Below are 23391 nucleotides of genomic sequence, written 5' to 3' on the forward strand. Positions count from 1 at the left end.
GCTTTTGTGATTATGTTGAATGTTCAGTCATGCAATGATCGAACACCTAATGATCCCTCCACTGGTGCCCATTCTCGCCACCAATGTTCCCAGAAACCCCCTGGCCACACCCACCCCATCCTAGCTGTCCCACTACCTTTTACTCTCTCTCTCTTTCCTTTTGGGTGTTTTGATTTGTAATACAGGTAGTAAGTGGCCATCATGTTTGGTCTATAGTCTACTTTCAGCACACATCTCCCAACCTAAGCCAACCCTCCAAGCATGCTTTGCTTGGTGGTACCTTCTCCATCCCAACTCCCTTTTCCCCCAGCATGTGAGGCCAGCTTCTAAGCCGTAGAGCAATCCTCCTGGCCCTTGTCTTTATTATCCTTGGGTGTTAGTCTCCCATTCTGTTACTTTATATTCTACAAATGAATGCAGTCATTCTCTGTCTGCCCCTCTCTCTCTGATTTATTTCACTTTAGAATGTCTATTCATTTCTAATTTTGTCATTTTTATACTGCAATATTTTATTTTTTGTCATGAAAATTTAGTATTTTTAATCAATATAAATATTGTAGCTCAGTATATAGTGCGATTTTAATAAAGTAGATATCAATGCTTTAGAAAGCACATTTTATTTTTGATAAAAAAAAGTCTCCTGTGAGGTCTGGGGACAATGGTTTCAGCCCTGTCATCACATATGGTCCCCGAAGCATTACCAAGATTGGCCACTGAGCATTGCCATAGGTGGGTCCTTGACTGGTGTACCTAACTAGAAAACACATCCCCTAAACTTGAGCAGTATCTGTCTTCTCTGATGCAAGAGGTTGAGTTTTTCTCATGTTTAATTCATTTGTTAACTTGAATGCCTGGAGTGGACCCTGAGTGCTGCCCGGTATTCCCTACTCCCCTCAAAAAGAAAAAAAAAAATCCCTGTATTTGAAGAGTTCTTCCTGTTTATCTGGAAATAGGCATGAGTTTTTCATTTCTGATTAATTTTTTAAGTTGAATACCAAATTAGGAGTACTCCTATAAAAGTATAGGAATGAGAGAGAAAGAGAGAGAGAGGGAGGGAGGGAGGGAGGGTATGAAGGGTGTGTGTGTGTGTGTGTGTGTGTTTACATAAACAAATGTTACATTCATTTCCCTATAATGCCCTTAACTTCATATTTACAACAAAAATCTGTTATATAAATTTATTTTAATCATTATGTACAAAAGAAAGAATTGAAACATGACAAAGAGAAAAGATAAAATTTAGTATATAATATAATCAGCAGGAGAAATGTGCTATTAAACCTGAGAAGTTGCTTCTGTGTTAATGTTGTAGAATAAAAAATGGGATAAAGGTTTCCACCTCATTCTCTTGGAATAAAAGAAATTTCTAAGCAATAATTCTTGCAAATTTGTATAAATTACTTAGAAATCATGGGCCAGGGATGTGATTCCATTGCAAAACACAGGAAAAGAAGAAAAAGAGAAACAGAAGGGAGAAAGGAAGGGAGGGAGGAAGGAAGGAAGGAAGGAGAGAAAGAAAGAAAAAAAGAAAGAAAGAAAGAAAGAAAGAAAGAAAGAAAGAAAGAAAGACAGGGAAATACAGGAAGAAAGAGAAAAAAGAAGGAGAAAAAAGAAAGAGAAAAAAGAAATCCTTAATTATAACAGATTCAACTAATTTGAAAAAGTAAAATCAAATCAAATTGTGATTTATTTACATAATTATAGACAAGCTCATATCATTTGCTTTTAAACTGAAATCAGTTACTTAGTTTTCATGTATCCATGAAGCTTGTTAAATCCATATAATCTTCACTTGATTTATTGACAAGTTTGCAACTTGCTTTCATGAAGGAATGTTGTTTTACTGAAAAAGAAATGGAAAAGAATTATAGGCTAGGATAAAGTGCACTGACATAAAACATTCAACATTAAACTTTTAAAAAGCACTTCAATCTGCTTCAACCTTTAAATATGTATAATTGTCTTTTACATTGACATTACTTTAGGGTAAAGGAATGTGGTGGAAGATGGAACATTTTGTTTTTGTTTTCTCATTCTCTCTAGAGAAAGACTACTTGTTGACAGAGAAGAAAGCAAACAGTAAGGGCAGCTGGATGAGTAGTTGAAGATCTAAACATTTGAATAACAGGGTTCAGGAATACTTGGGGTGTCTCTATCTTATATTTTTACTCAATGCAATCTCAATATAATTAGAGAATGTTTCAGTTGCATGTAACTGTGAACATACAATCTTGTTTATGCAATGTAGCATAATAATAGCAAATAGGTGTTTATTTGTGAAATGGCCCTTTACTTATTCATATGGCTTCCTCTTGTGTAAAATAATAAACAGACATGCAGAGCTGCATTCTCTGATAAGCTGGCTTTTGAAAACACGATGTGAAATGAATATCACTTGTATAAATGTCATTCTAGTATGTATGATACTAGCCATCCTAGGATAGAATCCTAAAGATGGTATGCATTGATCTGAAAAATTAACAAAAATTCTTGCTTTAAAATTAAGTGTGTTATGGAGTTCATGCCCAATTCAATCAGTCTAATCAGTGGCTGAATAAATAGCAGTACTCCCACATTAAAAATAAATAAATAAATAAACAAACAAAATTAAGAGTCTGGCAAACTTCACGTGTAGTACTCAATATGCCAAATACCGGTAACAATGATGGGTCTCATTCTCCTAACCCTGAAAGAGCATTGAATATGGCTCTTTTTAAATCTCAGGGCTGGGAAGAAGGAGGCATAACTGGTACCTGCTCAAGTCAATCGATGAACAACAGGATGTTCATGATCATGATTGTGATCATGTGAAGTGTGAATTATAAACTCTCCAGTTCATATTTAAATCAATCAAAACAAACAACTTTGAGTCTCCACACCTGAATTCCACCATATCAATGGACCTAGTTCCACTGATCCCTAGGCATGTACTAACTCATATTCCATGCAACTCACAGAACACTAAGAGCACAACAAGCTAAATGGGGGGAGATGTGTAGAATCACACCCAGCTCAATGAGTGAAAACATGCACAGAGTGAACTCACCAGTACAAACCAGCTCAGAAAATCCTCAGGCAATAACTTTAGTTCTAGGGACACTTAATCAACTCAAAGAAATGAGGATACTGGTAATCAGCAAAGCCAGCAATGCAGGAGAAAGTATGAATGCTGAAATGAGAAAATGACAAGCAGAAATGAGGGTATGGTAGGTGGCATGTGTACATATATGTATGTAGCACTGTAGCACTGTCCTCCCGTTGTTCATCGATTTGCTCAAATGAGCACCAGTAACATCTCCATTGTGAGACTTCTTGTTACTGTTTTTGGCATATTGAATACTCCACAGGGATCTTGCCAGGCTATGCTGTGCGGGTGGGATACTCTCGGTAGCCTGTCGGGCTCTCCGAGAGGGATGGATGGAGGAATGAAACCCAGGTAGGCCACGTGCAAGGCAAATGCCTTAACAGCTGTGCTATTGCTCCAGTCCATATATGTATTTTAAATGCACATATACGTATATATACACATATATGTATGTCACAGTAACGGTCCTCCCATTATTCATTAATTTGATTGAGGGGGCCCAGTAACATCTCCATTGTGAGACTTGTTATTACTGTGTTTGGCATATTGAATACATCACGGGTAGCTTGCCAGGCTTTGCTGTGTGGGCGAGATACTCTCAGTAGCTTGCCGGGCTCTCCGAGAAGGGCGGAGGAATCAACCCAACTCAGCAGGGCTGGCTACGTGCAACGCAAAGGCCCTACCACTGTGTTATCTCCCCAGCCTATATAGGTATTTTAAATGCACATGTATGTATATATACACACATCCATATGTATGTATATATACATACATATATATGTGCATTTAAAAACTCACTAGAAGCTCTGAACAGCAGATTAACAACTGAGCAAAAGATCAAGGAGCTTCAATCGAGATTAAAAAAAAAAACTGCTAAAAAACAGCAGAAGGTGGAAAATAATTGAAAAGAAATGAAGAGCGAACCAGAGAATTATAGGATGAGTTCAAGAGGACCAATTTAAGAATCTATGGAGTTCCTAAAGGACAGGAAAGCAAATTTGATGAAGAAATATATTTAAAGAAATGAAATTTCTTAGACTTGAGTATTACAGGAGTGGATATTCAAGAGGCTAAAGGGTACCAGTAAAAATAAGTAGGAAATCTCTGAAACACTTGATAACTTGATCACTTGACTTCCCATTAATTGTTGATTTGATCGAGCAGGCGCCAGTAATATCTCCATTTATCCCTGTCACGTGCTAGTGTATCCCAATGGTGTCTGTTTGTTCTAGGAACATGAAGAGCCTCAAACCTATCCTTCATGATCTTGATGAAGAAGTCTGACCATATGTATGTGGGCGGCCATGTGGTCTTTTGACGTCCCCAGGAATCCAGTCGGTAACGGCTCTAGACCAGCGGCCGTCTCTAAATCTCATTATGTGTCCAACCCATCTGATTTTTGACGCCTTTGCAAACAAGACAGCGTCCCTGATTCTTGATCATTGACATTACAAGGGTGATTAGAGGCCGCCCCAAAAGCCTCTATCCCTCTCGGAGAGCCTGGCAAGCTACCGAGAGTATTCTGCCCGCACGGCAGAGCCTAGCAAGCTATCCATTATGTATTCAATATGCCAAAACCAGTAATTACAAAGGGTCTCTGAAACACATTGTGTTCAAAATGACACGCTTTAAGTACATAGAGTATGGCATCAGCAAAATCAAGAAAGGAACTTACATAGAAAGGAAAACCCATAAGACTCACAGCAGATCTATCAAATGAGACTTTTTAGAGAGAAAAGAATGAAAGGATATAGTACAAAAATTTAACAAAATGAACACCTGACCGACAATATGCTATCCTGCATGATTATCATTCAAATTTGAAGGAACAATGCAGTTTCCCAGCAATGCAACAACTTACAGATCCATAGCCTTCAAACCAGATTTACAAGAAGCAATAAAGGAGCTTCTTTAAAGATAGGACAAACTCCTGGCATTGGGTATATTACTCACTTATGCTGCTTATGGTTGCCCTTTCCCAGATTAAGGAAGGTATGTTTACTCTCAGGGGCTTCATACATTTTCAATAAATATCTCATTTATATTGAATGTTCTATACATTAGCAGTCTTTTTTTGTACATCCATAGAGATTTTCATTGCAATCTTGTCTGCATTAGCAGATACTTTAGAAGTATCTATAATATTTTCTAATATAAAATTGATATTTCACTTTTTAGGATTCACTTTGTATTTTAGACCCCCTCTCCTTAAAATGTTCTTAATTCTTTTACTAAATTTTACAGTTATATACTTTATTTATTTAATGTAAACTCCAAAACATATTAGTGAAGAATTGTTAAAATTTTATTAATGAGAAAGAAGGCATGATTATTGTATAATGAGACTCAAGTGAAAAAATAAAGTTAGATACCAGAGATGAAAACGTGTCAATGTAGATGAGAGGAGACATTATATTATGTTATATTAATTTGTTTACATAGATTTAAACCACATAGTGATCAATCATCATAACTTGCCGTTTGCTAATTTTTCTAATAATTCTATTTGCTATTTCTTTAAGTTTTCGTGGAGCAAACAATACAAAATAAATTTGTGCCTTCTAAAAAGATAGATAAGGTGGATAGGTGGAAAAATGAAAAAAATTGTTGGAAAAAAAAGCCACACAGATGGTGGGATTGGTTTTGGAACATTTGAAGCCTGAAATAATTGAATTATGAGTAACTTTGTAAGTAACAGTGTTTAAATAAATGAATTAAAACATTTCTAAATGAACTGTATAAAAGTAATTAACTTGTTGAGATAATAGCAACCCCCCAAAAGTCGCTTGACCATTTCTCTAGATAAATATAAAATAATAAAATTAAATTTAAAGAAAATAATCTCTTTCTAGTAAAATAGTAATTATCTTTTTTAAATAAGTTATTCAAAAGGTCTATTTGTTTTTCTTGTGAGACTCTTTTTAGATTTTAAAAGGAAAGTGGATCAAAATTAAGATCTGTGCATAGAAGTTTCACATCTTTACCCATTGATTTAAGAACTGTGTCAGGGGCCAGAACCACAGTGCAGCCAGCAAGTTGGACACAGTCAACTGCAGTTCAATCCCTGGCATCCCATATGGTACCCTGGGCCCCACCATTAGTGATCCCCAAGCACAGAGCCAGGAATAAGTCCTGAGCACAGTTATGTGTAGCCTCAAACCAAAACAACAGAAAGAACTGTTATTTACTGAGAAATCACATAATTGTGTTATTAATTTTAATTCTTTTGTATTTTGCATGTCTACCAGACTGAATAATTTCCTATCTTTTAGTCTTGGCAATCATTTCTGAACTTCCATAATGAATTATATTTAATTCATCATAATAAATAAATAGCAATTTATTTACTTAAAGAGCAAATGCTTTGAAGAACTATTATGTGGCAAATACAGTGTGCTAATGAGTAAAAAAATTTCTTCTCAAGGCTAGAGAAAATAATTCCAATCAATATCTTCATTCTAAAGTACAGAATACAGAAAATTTAATAATACATATTACAAAGTATTTCTACTATGAACATGAATAAATAATATTTTAACTGGATTCTTATCATAGGAAGTGCTCATATGGTATATGGTAAAATTTTTTCAAACATAAGGAAGAAAGTCACAGTAAAGATATCAAAAGTATTGAGTGACAAGAAATAATTAGGATAGAGGGGAGTGTCAAGGCTTTATGGTTTGTGAAGTTGAAAAGGGGCAATTTTTTTACAATTTCAAAAAACGAGGAGTTAAAAATGAAGTGAAAATTTATTTCAACATGATTGATTATACAAAATAGGACATTTTACAAACAAATCTTCTTGAGAAAAAATGAATATGCTGTTGTTATTTGGCATTGAACTTCTAATATCTGTGCACATATGCACATTGCTTTGACAAAAGACTTGTGACACTATAGTTAAGCTGTTGCCAATCATAAAATTAACCTGTTCATATGTAAATTAATAACAACACCTTAGAGGATCTTCACTGTGTTTTCTTCAATCTGTTCTACTGATGGACAGTGAGTTTTCTAATAGTTCTTCAAAGCAGAGTAGGCACATTCTGCCAATATCGAAAGTTATGAGGTGTTATTTGGATTAACTTTATTGGTACCTGCTATGTATCAGGAACTAAACTGGATGTTGAAAATATCAGAATATTTAAATACCACTTTTCTGCAAGTTTACTGCAAATTTATTTCTTTCTTCCTCCCAGAAACCCAACTGGGTATAGGTAGCTACTCATCCCAAATAGTCAAGTGACCCAAGGGAAAAAAAAACAAAGTAAACAAAATAACTCACTTCTAATAAAATATAAGTACACTTCAGACATAGGTTCTGAGATAGGACATCCCCTTTGGGGTAAATTTCATAAAGTAATAAAAGCAAGACGTGATCTAAAAATAAGTTACTCTGCACTCAACCCTTTTGTCATTCCCAAAATTTGAAGACTATGCTCCCTATGGAGATAATTCCCTAGGAACTGATGCCAGATAAACTTTAAGTGATAGTATAGTTTGAAGTTGGGAAAAGAAAAGCCTTTCATCTTCTTGTTTTCTAGGATTTGTTTGACTACAAGGGGAGCTTTATTGCGCCATATAAATTTCAATAGCATTTGATCTATGTCTCAAAAAATGTCATGAGTATTTTTATGAAAATTTTATTGAATTTGTATAATGCTTTGGGCAAGATTGTCATTTTGACAATATTAAGCCTTCCAACCCATTAACAAGGTTTCCATTTCCTCATGTCCTTTCATTCTTTTCAATAGTAATTTATAGTTTTTTTTATATGACTTTCACTTATTTTGTTAAGCTGATTATCAGGCAGTTGATTTTCTGGAGCACATTAGTGAATTTTTTTTTTTAATTTCTCTCTCTTCTAGTCCATTATTTGCATATGGAAAATCCATGTATTTCTGCATGCTGATTATGTAGCTTACCACTTTATTGCACAAGGTTATTGTTTCCAGGAGGTTTTTTTGTAGGGTGTTTAGGGTTGTCTAAGTGTAGTATCATGTCATTTGCAAATGAGAGTGAGAGTTTGACCTCTTTCTGTCTGATCTGTGTGCCCTAAATATCTCTTTCTTGCCTAATTGCTATGGCAAGAACTTCTAATGGTAAATTAAATAATAGTCATGAAAGTAGGTGACCTTATGGTAATTAAAACAGTGTAGGACTGAATATAAAAAAAGAATCCCTGAACACTAGAATAAAATTAAGAGCCAAAGACAGATCCTCAGGTACATAGTCAACTTTTAAAAAAGTAACAAAAAAAGTTCTTTCAGAATGATGTTTAAAAAACGTATTACTCACATGCAAATAAATTAATTCAGACCCATTTTTTACACCCTGCACAGTAGTCAAATCAAGATTGAATTTAATTTTAATATCAGACCTTAGTCTGTAAATCATAATGAATAAAATTTGGGTAAAACATTTTATGACATTGAAGCCTGCAGTATCTTTAATGATTCATAGGATTCAATACCATTGGCCAAGCGAACAAAAATAAAGATAAGAAAATATGGCAACATTTAACTAAGATGGTTTTGTACCACACACACAAATATATGATGACCAGAATAAAAAGATACACCATGGACTTGGACAGAATATTTTTCTACCATCCATCTGATAATGGGTTAATATTCAAGATACATTAAGAGCTGGTAGAACTTTACAAAAAATGAAAAAATTGCTCTGTATCACTTATTATCAGAGAAATGCATATCAAAACAAAAATGAGATGTCACATCCACACCAGTGAGACTAGAACACATCACAAAGGAAAAAGTGTTGGTGGGGATGTGTGGGATGATTATGCACTGCTAATGGAAATATTAGCCAACATTAGCCTTTTGGAAAACAAAATGGACACTTCTTTAAAAAATAATAAGAATCAACCTTATATATGACATACTAAGAGACTCAACACTATTTAAAAAAAAAGATATGTCTACTCTTTATCATTGCAGCACTATTCACATCACAAATCTGGAATGCAAATATCTCACAACAGATGACTGGATAAAGAATCTATAATATATATACACAATGGAATACACAGAGGAAATTATATAGTTTACTGCTACATGGATGAATCTGAAGAGCATCATGCTTATAAGTTAGTCAGGAGAAGAGATATACACAAGATGATTTATCTCATGTGTGAGCTATTAAGAAACATAGAAAGGAAATAACAAATGCCTAAAGGCAACAGAAATTGCAAACTTTTCTTAAGTAAGAAGTTCATCAGAGTGTAGGTAGAGAGCAAGTTAGGTTGAAGAGGAGAAACACTGGAATAAAGTGGAGGGAAGCAGACACTCTGGTGAAGGGAGTGGTGCTGAAATGTTTTATACATGAAATCCTGACAATAATTTTGTAAACCACACTAGCTAAAACTACAAAACAAAATAAACCTCTGAATGATAGCCCCAAGCAGGGAATACTGGGTCCTCTCATGAAGCAAGAAACACCAGCTGCAACAAACAGATCAGATGAAACTGAAAGAGAAAAAGCCAATATTCAAAGCACTTTTCCCTTGACAAGATGTAGCAATCATTCTTTATCAACCTGCAAAGTCCAAAAGTGGGAGAGTTTGAGAAAATACTATAAACTAACTTTGAAACAAACAAGGAAAAAAGTGGCTTACCTTTCAATTCTGGGATCAGCAGCATTCCAACTTGATGTGTGTAATTCCTTTTACTCTATTAAACTCCTTTCTCTGGAGAAGGCACCTTCTCTTTTTCATCATTTCATTTTCCCCTTCCCATTTTAGAAGTCCTTTTTTATTTTTTTTATGTTTGTTTTATTTTGTTCTGGGGTTACATTTGTAGGATTCAGGGAAACATAAGGAGTGCCAGAAATCAGGTAAGTTTCATATGAGGCAAGCACCCAACTCCCTAGTAAAATTTCTTACTTCAGTATTGGTCTTGTTCTGGAATTCTTTTCTGTGAGAATAGGCAATGAGCCCATGAAACCCAGGTGGAGTCATAACCTTAGTGTGATGTAGAGAATTATTTCAAGTGGTGGTGGGTCATTCAAGAGAGTCCCCCTCCACCCCTCACTTGCTTCAACCTCCTTTCCCCTCATTCCCAATGAGTCCCACATACAACACTTCTATTCCCATAAGCAGGCCGTTCTTATTTTCTTCCACCATTATTTTCAGTATTTCACTGAAAAATTTGGTGCAGAATATGGACATTAAAATATGAGCTGTATAATAGAAATTTTAATTGGGATATCTAGTTTTAATGTAGTGCAAAAGATAGTTTTTGAATACTGCACATCAGAATTACACAATCGAAACTAGAGATTCCTCCCTAGTACCTCCATTGAACCTGCCCACTAAACTTTAGGTACCACTAAGTAGGGGTTATGCCAGAATGCTAGCCAAATATGGCAACTAGAAGATATTGAATCAGACATGTGCATTCCTTACGCCAAAATGTTCCAAAAGCATAAGTCATCCATAAAAGGTAACTTGAATTGGGGTCTGAATGAAGAAATGACCAAGACCAAGGGCCCAATAATAGTTCCCTGTTGTGGAAGGAAAATGGGCGTAATAAGATGTCTTACTAACACAATGGGCTGAACTGATAGCACAGCGGGTAGGGCATTTGCCTTGCACACAGCGGACGCAGGTTCAATTCCTCCATCCCTCTTGGAGAGTCTAGCAAGCTACCTAGAGTATCCTGCCCGTAGCAAGATTCGATATGCCAAAAACAGTAACAAGTTTCACAATGGAGACATTATTGGTGCCCGCTCAAGCAAATCAATGAACAACAGGAGGACAGCATTACCGTGGTCAGTGCTACTAACACGGTGCATGTAAAGGCAATAAAAGAATAGAGGATCTGGGTAAAGACAGGGTCTACCATTCCTTTTACTCCGAATCATTGTATATATGGCACCTGAACCTGCTATAGCAATCCTGTTTTGGGCATAAGATTAAACCAAATCTTAAAATGACTTACAAAGACAATTCAGAATTTAGAATGTAACTGTCAATAAATCCACCAAATATGAGCCTCCCACCCTCTGAAATACAAAATATCTCAGACCATTTAAGATAAGGTGTTATTCCCTAGAAGCTAGAAGCACGCCAGCTGAAACTCAAATAATCATCATGAAATCACCATAGAAGAAATTTATTTTGATGATAAACAGTTCTGATATTAGTAATGGAATAATAAGCTCTATTTAAAGAGGTCAGGAAGAGAAATTCTAGGATAAAGTTGGTGCCTTAATTTTCCCCTTCCTCTACATATAATTGTATACTGTAGTTCTTCATACAAATGAATGAGCATGAATAATGTTCTTGAAAAGTATTTGCAAGTGTTGCTTCATCTAGCTTTTGGATTCTGATGGCCCTTCTTCCTTAAGATATGTCCCTTCTTCCTTAAGATATGCATACACTACTCCCAGAGAGAGTAGAGAGGTTCAATCCCTGGCACAACATATGGTCCCATATACCTCTAGGAAAGGCCTTTGAATATAGAGCCTGGTATAAACCCTGAACACTTCTTCGTAGTACTCAGATTCCAAAAATAAAGTATAATAAAATTAAATTAAATGTGCACACAGACGTATACACACACATATAATTACACATAATATATGTTAATCAATATTCCTAAATATATAATACAAATATTTAATACTGTTACCCTGTGTTCTTTCATATGCTTATGCCAACTTGATCTTTCATTAAATTTAGCAAATCTATAATAAAAAATAGTCATTGTACTTAACTATCACACCTGAAAAATTTCTGTAATGATATCAGTAATTTCTGAGCAGCAAAAGTGAGCTATTCAGCTACTTTCCAAAGCATGTGTCCCAGTAGTTTTTATAAGAAAATATTTTATTTTATTAAAACCAGAAAGAAGCATTTCAGTCAGTAATGATATGTATTAAATTTGTTTAAAATAACAAGAAAAATAACTACCTAGCCTACAATAAACATAGTGCAGATGCTTATCAACTTATGAGAACAGCTCACTGCATCTCTGTCGAATCATTTTTAAATCAATTTCTCAGCCTACATTTGAGCTTATTTTTTATCAAGTTAAAATGTTTATCTAAAGTAACAAGTTATCAAATAATTGTATTTTGATGATTACAGAAGAGATGCCTATCTTGATGGACTCAAAGGTTATTCCAACATGACATATTGGAATTTATAGTGCAGATAAAATGCAATCTATTCACATGAAATGGCACAGATATTGACAGAAGCAATGTTTTCAAAAATCACAAAAATGATGTAATAGCAAAGTTGTGCAAAAGTGGAAAATCTGACAGCTTTTCAAGACCAGGACCATGTAATTTTCTCTCCATTTCGCAGCAAGAAAATATTGATTATTTCTATTCAAAGTCTACCTGTGTTCAATAGCTTTGTATTTATATGCACTATGTTGAAATTTTGTCACAGAATTCTTAAATGGGTGTCATTCACTGAATTTAATTTGTTTGTACATAATAAGTCAACAAACAAAAAGACTAAAAAATATTATGTTGAGGTTGAAATAAAATATTTTATATTAAAACCTGTGGTGTATAATAATGCTTCATCAAGTAAAAATTTCTATCACAGATATTATTATTATTATTATTTATTACAGAGTTAAAATAAAAACTAACAAAAAACTGGACAGGCACCCACTTTTGGAAACAGTAATATACTATTAGTGATTCATACATGCTATTTTTCAATTGCCACATCCATCTGCTGTTTTATTTTCAAGGCCATGACATTTCCTGTGATGCTCAAGGGTTGTGTTAGCCCTGGACTATTGGTTCTCTGAAAAGTATTCTAGAAGTGTTTGAAGATCAATGTCTTTGGCAGCCCCAATCATCAAACAACGAAAAGTACTCAGTTAACAGATATAGCACCTTCCCCATTTCTAGGATGGAAGATTGCTCGGACTTATTTTACATATGTCCACAGGGTCAAAAGTGGGATTCAGTCCAATTGTCAATAACAATGTCCTCCCCTCTTCCCTCATTATCTTAGCATCCAGTCATTGCTTCCTTGTTGACCTCCCAAGTTAACTATTGTACTGAAGTCCTTGTGTCAAGAATCTTCCCTATGTTGATGGCTTAAATTTTAATTGTACTGTATTCCTATATCACTTTTTCCAAGTTCACATTTCATCTTTCTTTTTTTTAATGAGGAATCATAGTTTACAGTATTATTGAAATAATTGAGTTAAGTTGTAGTGATATTATATGAATCCCTCCACTAGTGTTTTTAGATCCTTCTGCCATTGTCTCATGATCCCCTCCCCTTGCATTTCGTTTTCTCTGTTCCCAGTTCCATTGATCTTGTGTCAGGATTTGTTCTCACTGGGGATTATCTAACACCCTTTCCTGTTTCTTTGTAGTACACAAATGATCAAGATTATCTGGTGCTTTTGTTTCATTTTAGAACTCTCTTGACTCAGCATGACACTCTCCAATTCCATCCATATTGTAGCAAACTATAAAATTTCATCCTTTCTCATAAATGAATAATACGCTGTCATGTTTATATACCACAATTTTCTTATCCACTCATCTGTTGTTGAGCACTTGGGCCGTTTCCATATCTTCCCTATTGTAAATATGCTGGAGTAAACAAAAGTATTCACATGTCCTTTCTGACTACTGCTTTTGTATTCTTAGGATAGATATGCAGGAGTGGAATCATTTAGTTATATGGCAGCTCTATTCATAATGTTTTGAGAAGTCTTCAAACTGTTTTTCCAAAGAGGATGAATCATGCAACAGTCACACCAACAGCAATTGAGATTTTCTTTTCACCACATCCCTGACAGAATTTTCTGTTTCTGTTCTTGCTGTTGTGAGGTGACATTAGCTCAAAGTAATATAAAGATAGCCAAAGTCATATAAAAAAATCATCATGATTAATTATCAGAGAAATGGAAACCAAAATTACCCTGAAATAACACTTCACACCATCTCATTTTCTTAATGTTGTGTAGTTTTAGGATTTTAATAAATTCCTGTAGTCTTACGTCTAAAATTGTTTGAATAATACATGCTTATGCCTTATTAACTTACAAACTGTAGCACGGCAGCACTGTCCTCCTGTTGTTCATCAATTTACTCAAGCGGGCACCGGTAATGTCTCACAACAAATTGTGAGACTAGTTGTTACTGTTTTTGGCATATCAAATACACCATGAGTAGCTTGCCAGGCCTTGCCTTGCGGGCGAGATACTCCCGATAGATTGCCGGGCTCTCCAAGAGGGGTGGAGAAATCGAACTCGGGCCTAACGTGTCAGCCACATGCAAGGCAAACACCTTATCCTCTGTGCTATCGCTCCAGCCCACTAACTTACAAAAAATATTATAAATTTCATTTCACACTATTCTCACAAAAAAGGATGTACTTAAAATTACACATAGCGCATTATAAAATACCTTTTCTGAGGAACCTAAGAATTTCTATTTCAACTAGGTGCTGTCAAGAATCACACAGAAAAAATTTTATAGCCAAAAATTTCAACGATGTGTTTAAGTTGTTGTTCCTTTCTATTCTGTTTTTCCTCCACAGTGTCATATGCCTGAAATCATGTGGTTTGGGAGATGATTTTATTTCAGGAAACCTACCAGAGGGTGTTAGGATCATTTCTAAAAGTTCCTCCTACCCTGGAGAAAAAGAGCTAATAATTCAACTGTATAAATGGAGGTCATATCATAATATATAGATGTGAATATAACCATGTGTGAATATAGCCATGTATAAACAGCTCACTTAACTAAATTTTATTTTCAAATCACATTCTTCTGAGCCAAATCTAACATACATATACATATATATATATATACATACATGCATATATGTGTGTGAATATCTATATCTCTATCTATCTCTCTATAGTGGGAACCAACAAAGAGAAAGGCAGAAAAGAGAATGTAGGAGGTAAAAAAAGACAACAGGAGTATGAAAAGCATATCATTGTTACAAATCTTTTAAGTACTTTGATGTTACTATTGAGGTCCTGAATATATTTTTACAAAAGCCTTGAAAAAGTTTCATATAAATGAGAGGAACTACATATTAACTTCATGGTGTATCCTTGGTTTGACAAAATGACAGTCAGGATTCTGAAAAAAAGCAAATGATGCCTACAGAGGCATTTGATAAGACTTTTTTCCCCCATAGAAACACCCAATAAGAGAGTGCAGACATGGAAACACAGCACATATTTAGGTTATATACTTTGAAAACTTTACTTAGACCTTTCGTAGACTTAGAATAGGCAAAGTCAAGTACTGTATTATCTGAAAAGGGAAGTGCAGGTAAGCAATTTACAGGGACTGAGGTTATTAGTAATATTATCAGCATTACCACCCTGGTTACTGGGAACTTCCATTAAGAGAAACCTAGGAAACTCCACTATCTCAGGATACCCACATAATGCTGTCCAAAGACATTTTCCCCTCATCCTAGAACAATATGCAGGTGTGAGCATGGTGGAGGACAAACAGGAGGGCTCAAAATTAAAATATCTAGAACTAAAAATTTCAGAGAGTTGTAGCAAATAGAAGATTAATTAACATATATATGTAGATTAATCTATCAGATTAATGATTATATAAAAGTGTATGATGTATTATTTCTGCACTGAGATACAGATGTTTCAGTTTTTATATTGAGAGCAAAAGAAAAAGATGCTGAAAGTAGAGTATGGATCAAACACGATGGCTTCTTAGTGCCTATATTGCAAACCATAACACCCAAAAGGACAGAAAGAGTCAGAAGGAATGTGTCTTCCACAGAGGCGGGGGTGGGAAAGAGTGGGGGTGGCAGGAAGGACACTGGGAACATTGGTGGTGGAGAGTGGATACTGGTGGGAAGATGGGTATTCAAACATTGTTTAATTGAAACATAATCACAAAAATCACAAAAAAAACATAATCACATAATCACAAAAATCACAAAATTCAGTAACTGTATCTCATGGTGATTAATTAAAATTTAAAACAAAGGAAAGAAAAAAAATTTAAAAGAAACACTGCATTTGATAAGAAGAGAAGCCTAATGATATCATGCCACAAGTCAAGTAAGACATTTTTCTAATCACTATTATTTTCAGGAAAAGTCTACTCAGTGTTACATTTTCCAGTAAACAAGGGATTAACATGAAATATCAAAGTCTTCTCCAGTTATTGAGCTTTCACCTAAATTTAAGCAATACTCTCCAAAGAAGTGACACTTACTAGTATAGACTTGGAAAATGTTGATGTGTTATGAGTCAAAGTACTTCAGGCAGAAAAACTGCATGAGACAGGTGGTGTAAGCAGAGTATTTGAGAACTTACTCAATGCAACCATGTGAAAGGTCCTAAAATCCTAAAGAAGCTAAGTGGTGCCCTATTGTCTTCAACGTTCTCATCTTTAAAATAATTTGGAACTAACATGATTGATTCTATGCTTTTAGAGAGCTATTTTGAGATTCGTACTTATGTTAGAGTTCTGGGGTCTCCCACCATCCTTCTCTCAGAACTATTGCCTTTAGTTCTTTATGTGGATTTCACAAGAATGTATCTATATAGACAGAGAGGTAGTATAATGAATAAACCACTTACTTGCAATGTCACCAACATTAGTTTAATCTCTCACACCACATATGGTTACCAACCTAACAGCAATGAACCCTGGACACAGAGCCAGGAATAAATCTTGAGTACCACCGGATGTGGTCTAAATAAACAAAAAAAGATAATAATGATTTTTAAAAAAACTCTATATTTTACTGAGAGGTTTAAAATCACCTAGGATTCAACTATTTCTTCTTGGCTTAAAAAGAAAATGTCAAACTTAAAAAATGTCTCTGAAAACCTGTTTATTTAAGGTTCAACATTTTGTCTTGCGTGACACAATATCTAATTTGTAACAGAAGCCTACATTTATTCAACTCAATACAAATTTATTGAGTTATCACTCAGCAAGGTACAGTTGTAACTGTATCAAGCTTTATATTCATTTTAGTTTAAAATGTAAGGGAAAAGAGATATATTCCACAAAAAAAGTTAAGTGTTTTTATGTATCTCTTCCTATCTATAGAAAAAATCATTTATTTCTATTATTTTGAGTTTTTAGAGAATGCTATAGTTTTTACATAGGTGGCCATTGCAGAATATATCATCTTGTTCTGAAACCTTTAGAAGACAGCTATTTTATTTCTCAGTGAAGAGCCAGTGACATCTCTTACTATATAATTAAAATAAATACTTGTTCAAACACAGCTCACTTATACTAGTTGAACCCTTATACTAAGGAAAGTTGTTGAAAACATGGTAACACAATGTGCCAAGAGGAAACAGGGATATCCACAGTCGTAGTTTTGGTTTTAATTAAAATAAACCTGAAAAAATAGTTATCATAAATTAGTCTCAAAATGCATGGGAATTGATACTAAATGTTTAATGAGGTTAATATTTTGCACTATCAAGTTGTTCCATGAAAAGCTGACTTGTTTTTTTACAAGGACTACAGGAAACATATCTGTCATTATCAAGAAAAAAGTAACCAACTGAGATAGGACTAAAACAATTTCATTTATTACTGTCAAATAGTGTCTGACAAAAACATCTTCTAAGGGGCTGGAGAGATAGCACAGCGGATAGGGCATTTGCCTTGCACATGGCCAACCCGGGTTCAATTCCCAGCATCCCGTATGGTCTCTTGAGCACACCAGAAGTAATTTCTCAGTGCAGAGCCAGGAGTAACCCCTGTGCATTGCCAGGTGTGACCCAAAAAGAAAAAAAAACAGCTTCTCAGCTTCTAAATAAAGATAGGAATTTAAACCTGTACTTCAATGCCTAGCTCTGTAAAGTCCTGAGATCACACAAAATTTTAATTCTGAGTCCAATACAGTTTCATAGGCACCAAAGGAAGTGATACATCTAATTCCTCCTCTGTCTAATTGTTAATGAAGATCATTCCACAAAGACTAATGGCTTTCAAATTTAACCCCTGTTCTTCCATTTGGTCTGTGTATTGCATCAAACTTATTGCATTCATTTCACAGTACCTTCCCCACATAATTCTGGGTTACTACAGAAAATAGGCTCCAGGTGTCCTGGCATCATGGGTTTTAAAAACACTTGTTTCTGTCCTCATGTTTGTTTCATGTTGTAAACATGTCACAACCAGCCCTTTACAAGATGACCACAAATACCAGAGTGATAATTGCAGTTGTTTTGATTGCTCTTTTCTGCACCATTTGACTGCACAAATCTCCATGTGATGGCTGTTATTTGTCTTCTTTAACTTAAAGACAGTGTGGGTGATCTATTTAAATTTTTGTTTTATTTTGAGCACATAATTAAAACCTTTCTTTGAAAGAGGGTACTTTTCTTCTCTGTTATCAGAGTTCAATTATCTCCAGTTTTTTTTTTTTTGTTCTGCTTATATGCATATATGTCACAAAACCTGTAAAATAAATACAATTTACAAAATTTTACGTTTGGTCATCTTGGAGCAGAAATGAGAAAAAATGCACTTACAGATACTTGCTAGATCCTTAAAACATGATTTTACCCATTTGTGTAGCTATAATTATTATCACAGATGTTAATATTAATTGCATTTAAGTATTAGTTTTACTTATGTTTTTATTTTTTTATGTTATGTTTTTATTTTTATGTTATTTTTATTTTATGTTTTAAATTTATTTTTACATGGAAGTAATTGTAACTTGGAGAAATCACCAACATAAGCTCAGGCCATACAATGCAAGTGAAAGTTGTGCATTTAAATTCTCTGTGTTAAGAATTGTATGTGTTTTCTCTATTCCAAAAGATGTGAATTTTCAAGTAATTTACATCAAAAGTAGGGTGTTTACAGTTTTTTACATTTTATTTGTGTTTTGGGGAGCCATAACTGATATTGCTCAGGGCTTACTTCTGGCTCTGAGCTTGGGAGATCAGTGACCAAATGTGTGCCAGATATGGAACCCAGGTTGTCTGCATGCAAGGTAAATACCCATATAATGTTTGCTGCTCTCACACATAGTAGTCATTTTGTAATTCTAAATCCTAAAAAAGCATATGGAGAAGAAATATCAAGGACTTTGAATAGTCATAAGGCCTATGGATGCATGCCCTGCCCTGAATTCTAGCCATTTGGGGGAAAAATTAATTAATATATTATAGCCTCATGTATAAAATTTGGTTTCTGCTAGAACAAGTTCATGTACATTTAATGGCCGTTATTTTCTTCATTCTGAGAATGAAGTCCTCTTATGATAGAATTCTAGAAGATTGTAGATAAAACAATACTCTGTTGATGCTAATTGGGAGTTATGAACAGGGCACATGTTTTGAAATTTAGCATATTAAAGTTCTTAACAATTTGAAAGGCATTCAAAACTATGCTTAAATCGATAGATATCAACCTTGCAGTTGTGTTACAAATTTGAATTATTCTCAAATTAATCTCATTATCTATAAATCTATGCAACTCACAAGAAAATTAAGTAAGGCTAAAAGAAAGTTTGGAACCTGTGTAAACTCACACAAAGGGGGGGCACACAGCACCCACAGCGGCGGTGGCTCTATCTCTCCCGCCGCCCGCGTTCGGTAGTCTCACCCTTCTCCCACCCCGGAGAGGTCAATGGCGATGGTCAGGCGGAGGAAGGAACGAGGGCCAGGCTGGTTGGTATTAGTCGTAGTTTATTCTGATTCTCTCTTCATCTGTCTCTGCTCCCTTCTCCTTCTGTCTCTGCTCCTGTCTCTCTCTGTCTCTCCTCGTCTCTGCCCCCTTCTCCTTCTGTCTCTCTGCCCCCCATTCTTCCTCCCCCAGCTACTTCATTCTCCTTTTCCATTCCCCTTCATTCTCCTTCTCTGGAGTCGGTTCTGATCTCTCTCCCCCCCAGCCCACTCCTACAGTCTAGTTATATCTCCCTCCAAGAGGAATTGGGGAAACAATTACACATAGGTGCTGTCACAATAAATAGGGGTGGAGATCAATAGGGGTAGAAATCTTAGTCTCAGGGAAGACCAGATCCTTCCTCAGCAGGAGGACCCACCCTAGAGCATAATCCCATGGGCGTGCCTCTTCTTTCCTTGTCCGACAAGCATGTAAGAATATAATATAAATCATTTTGTATGGATACAGTAAGAAATATCTTAAACTTATAGAATTGCTCTCCTAGGGCCATCTCGATCTCAGACTACGGTGCTCAGGCCAGATAGTCTTTCCCACCCCTAGCAGGATCCTAGTCTCATCGTTACCTTTGGATCATGACAGCATTTGTCTATGATCAAACTCTTAACTTACAGTTAAGAATCGTGGCACTTTGGTCTGGCCCATTTCGCTGCCAGGGTAGCTCACTGCTTGCCCTGGGTCCATTCAGTCCCTCGTCAGGACCCTGCTTTTGGGGTATTAGGAACTAAGGGCAACTGAGGCTTAAGTTGAGAAAGCAGATGCCCGGGAGTGAATAATATTCAAGGCCAATCAAATCCTAAATTACAAAGCATAATGTTAACGGTCTTCCTGTATCTATACAAAAAGGATATTATTTTAAGGTAAACTGTTCATAAGGCATAAGGAGAGGAGAAAGGCAATATTTCACTCATACATATAAAATCATAGATTTCTGGGAAACTGATCTTACAATTTAACAAAGTCTGATTAAGGGGAAAGCTGATTAACTGGGTGGGAAGGAGAGCATAGGGAAGACTGTTTACAGATAAACACAATGGAAGTGGAAGTGCTTCAGGAGCTCTGTGATGGGTGTAACCAGATTGATGGGTGTAACCAGATAAACCTAAGCTTCTTGTGGAAGGACAAAGCAGTGTTACCCAACAGGAACCAACAGTTATCATGGCAATTATCATGACTGTTATCTGTCCTTTGAGCCATTCCTTCAAAAAATTTCAGTGATATAGTAGAATTATCCCTATATAAGGATACTGAGAATTCTACAGAACAAGGTTCTATATCTTTAACAATTTGCCATTTTCAAAGTTTCTACCAAATGTAACAATTAAGAACTAGACAGAATAGACAGCAATAGTATGTATGTGTAAATAATTCTCATTTAAATCATAAAATCTTTTGAAATGCAACTTTTCCAGAAAATCAGTAAAAGCACATTTCAATGGTTGTTAAAATTTTCAAAATATTTCCACTTAAAAGTGAATCAGCTATAGCACAGCCAGTTTTTTCTCCTGATCTGCGCGGGACAGGAACTGAGCCCCAGGGCTCGGCAACAAAGCTGAAGGGGACCCCTCTCCTCCTTCCAATCAGGTACAGCTCGCATCCAGGGCCTGGGACTCTCGCGCATGCGCAGCTAGCTCGATCTCATAGCACAGCCGGTTTTTTCCCCTGATCTGCGCGGGACGGGAATTGAGCCCCAGGGCTCAGCAACAAAGCTGAAGGGGACCCCTCTCTTCCTTCCAATCAGGTACCAGCGCAGAGACACTTTCCTGACCTCACTACATATTCCCTAGGAACCATAAGCTACCTTCTTAGTTGGAATCTTCTCTATTTCAGCTCAGCCACTAGAAACACAGTAGCCAATAACTCATAAGCCTATCTCAACTCACACTACATATCAAGCAGAGCAGTAACAGTAAATGTGAAGGACTAAACCACACTTGTCACAATGGTAAAGCAACGTAAAAGCCCAACAAACTTTATTATTGAAGAGGCTAATCCAGAAGACATCAACAGTACTGTAGTGTTAGACAACCTCTCTGACAAGGAATTCAGAAGGGAGCTACTTAGGATGCTTTAGGAACTAAAAGAAACAATGGAAAGCAATGCCAATAAAAGACAAGAGGATTTGAAGGCAGAAATGAGGAAAATGCAATCGGAAATGTCAGAACTAAAAAACCTGGTAGGCGAATTGAAAAGCTTAGTGGAAGGCCTCAACAGCAGAGTAACAGCTGCTGAGAACAGAATCAGTGAGCTCGAGGATCAAGTTCAGAGACTCGAGGATCAAGTTCAGAGACTCTCCAGGAAAGAGCAGAAAATGGAACAGAGACTCACAATTCGGGAACAGATGGCAAGAGAAGATCGTGACGAAGCCAAGAGGGGTAACATAAGAATTATTGGAGTCCCAGAGGGACAGGAAGAAAACCTTGATGAAGAAGAAACTGTCAAAGACATCACTGCTACAACGTTTCCAGAGCTGAAGGAAACTTGTGACCACATTCAGGAAGCCCGAAGGGTACTACAGCTAGAAGAAATCCGAATAAAAATATCCCAAGACGCATTCTGATGAAAATGACCAAAACCTTAGACAGAGACAAAATTCTGAAAGCAGCAAGATCGAAGAAAGAAATCTCTTAAAAAGGAGCATCCTTAAAATTCACAGCTGATTTTTCTGATGAAACCCTCATGGCCCGCAAACAGTGGTGGGACATAGTGAAAAAACTCAGTGAAATAAATGCCTCTCCAAAAATACTTTACCCAGCGAGACTCTCATTCATAATAGAATGAACAACACACAGTTTCACAGACAAACAACAGCTCAGGAACTTCATAGACTCAAAACCATGGTTACAAGAACAACTAAATGGGCTACTTTAAGGCAAGACAGGCCCCTCAAATACACCAAATTTCAACAGAACAATGGGACAAAATCCCATAACAATAATTTCTCTCAATGTCAATGGGCTAAACACACCAATTAAAAGACATAGACTGGCAGGATGGATTAGAAAATTGAACCCAACATTCTGCTGCCTGCAAGAAACACATCTCAATAGTCAAAGCAAACACAGACTCAGAGTCAAAGGCTGGAAAACAATCCTACAGGCAAACAGCTCCCATAAAAAAGCTGGGGTAGCCATCCTAATATCAGACCACATCGATTTCAGAGTGAAGAATGTCATAAGAGACAATGAAGGGCATTTCTTATTGATCAAAGGATCTGTACAACAGGAAGAACTTACAATAATAAATGTATATGCACCTAATGAGAGACCAGCAAAGTACTTAAAACAACTACTCATAGATTTGGAAAAAGACATCAATAGCAACACAATACTAGTGGGAGACTTCAACACCGCTTTGTCACCTCTTGATAGAGCAACCAGACTCAAGCTTAGCAAGGACATACTTCATTTGAGGGAAACAATGGAAGAAAGGGACTTAGTAGATATATACAGGACACTTCATCCTCAAAAAGTTGAATACACATTCTTCTCAAGCATACATGGAACATTCTCCAAGATAGACCACATGCTGAGCCACAAAACATGTCTCCATAAAATTAAGAAGATAGAGATTGTATCAACAATCTTCTCAGACCATAATGCGCTGAAATTAGAAGTAAATCACACACAAAAACA

Source organism: Sorex fumeus, unplaced genomic scaffold (genome assembly GCF_029834395.1).
Source record: "Sorex fumeus unplaced genomic scaffold, SorFum_2.1 ptg000006l, whole genome shotgun sequence".
Classification (NCBI taxonomy): domain Eukaryota; kingdom Metazoa; phylum Chordata; class Mammalia; order Eulipotyphla; family Soricidae; genus Sorex; species Sorex fumeus.